This window comes from Mus caroli, chromosome 2 (genome assembly GCF_900094665.2).
Source record: "Mus caroli chromosome 2, CAROLI_EIJ_v1.1, whole genome shotgun sequence".
NCBI lineage: Eukaryota > Metazoa > Chordata > Mammalia > Rodentia > Muridae > Mus > Mus caroli.
In genome coordinates this window covers 170,821,942-170,823,540 of record NC_034571.1, presented here as the reverse complement: position 1 = coordinate 170,823,540, position 1,599 = coordinate 170,821,942, and the positions used below count along the sequence as shown (strand labels likewise).

Sequence of the window (1,599 nt, the reverse complement as noted above, 5' to 3'; positions counted from 1 at the left end):
CTCACTATGTAGACCAGATCAAAACTTGCAGAGATCTGCCTGCCTCTCTGCCTTCTGTGTGCTGGAATTAAAGGTATGTATGTGTACACACACACACACACATTTGTTCTGAGATAGGATTATTCTACTATGTAGATTTGGTTGACTTGAAACTTGTAGCAACCTTTCTGCCTCAGCCTCTTGAGTACTGGGATTATAGGTGTGTTCCGCCATCTTCAGGTCAGTGCAGTCTCACTCTGTAGACCAGGCTGGCCTCAAATTCATAAATCTGCCTGCTTCCTGAGTGCTGGGATGAAAGCTATACACCACCACCACCACCTGGCTCAATGTAATATTTTTATTAAAGTGAAATTTAAAATGTTTGTTGAGGCTTGTTTAAAGGTCTTTAAAGCCTAACTCTCAAACACTACATTAGTGAAAACTTTCAGAAATAGGATGTCTGCCAATGCACATGAATTCCTTGTAGTTTTTCTGCCTGAGAAGCATTTGAAGATTGTCTCTGCAGACCTGAATTGGCCTAACCGGTGGATGGAGATTTCTGGAAACTCATAGCTGGAAATGTTCACAATGGAGATTTCCTACTTGACTAAATGGATCTGTTAGTTTCCAGATTTATGTTGGAGTAATTGTCAAAGGCTTGATGTATTCAAGAATATTTTGAATTTTTTTCTCAGTGTTGGGGTTGAACTTATGGCCTCATAAATTTATATGCAGACTTGACAAGTACTCTGCTACTGAATTTTGAAAAAATTTTTTTGTTTTAGTTCTTTTTCATTCCTTTGTTCTTGTTTTGTTTTGTCTTCCTTCTCTGTTGCTCATTTTTCTGTACCTTTTTAGTTAGGAAGAGAAGTGCTGCCTTGTATGTGGTTTCTAATCGTATCCCATGCTTAAGTATATTGGGGCTTGGGAAATGGCTCAGTGAGTAAGCATGCTTGCTTTGCANGTATGAGAACNTAAGTTCAAATCCCCAGAGCTCACATAAAAGCTGNACATGTGGCAGGAATGTCTGTAATCCTAACTCAGTCACTGGGAAATAGGCTAGAGAGAGGGGAATCCCGAGAAGCTCAAGGGCTACGTAGCCTAGCATGTGAAGATGTGAACAACAAAAAGATCCTGTTTTGAAACAAAGTGGAAGGTGAGAGCCAAAACCTCTGACCTGTGCACGAGCATGGAGGTACATTCTCTGTTCTCCACCCAACACAAAAGATACATTCTGGGTATATGTTCAGTGTGTTCTCTGGGGTAAAGTCAATGTTTCCTTGTGGATTTAGCTCTAGATGATTTTCCTTCTTTAATTCAAACAAATCCTCTGGTAGGACTCATANTTTTTTTTGTTTTTGTTTTTGTTTTGTTTGGTTTTTGAGACAGGGTTCCTCTGTATAGCCCTGGCTGTCCTGNAACTCACTTTGTAGACCAGAATAGCCTCGAACTGAGAAATCTACCTGCCTCTGGGTAGAACTCATTCTTAATAGCTTGTGAGTATTTTGGAAAATGGCCCCTAGTTTCTTCTTGCTTCTTTTTCTTTGTGAAGGTTTCCATGCGATCATCCTTGATATTAGTCAGCTTATATTTCTTGGTTTCTTGGGTCTTTGGGTCAGG

At 40.0% G+C, this 1,599-nt stretch overlaps 1 protein-coding gene across 5 annotated transcripts in view; it reads left to right on the top strand.

Moving 5' to 3' along the window:
- Positions 1-1,599, top strand: part of Gmeb2 (glucocorticoid modulatory element binding protein 2) — a 38,908-nt gene that overhangs the window by 1,816 nt on the left and 35,493 nt on the right. The window contains exon 1 of one of the 5 annotated variants that reach the window (XM_021156487.2): positions 38-73. The exons of the other annotated variants lie outside the window; for them this stretch is intronic. The gene's annotated coding sequence lies outside the window, so the exon portion shown is untranslated. Of the gene's footprint in view, positions 1-37; positions 74-1,599 lie in introns of those variants that run through there. 5 annotated transcript variants of the gene reach the window in all.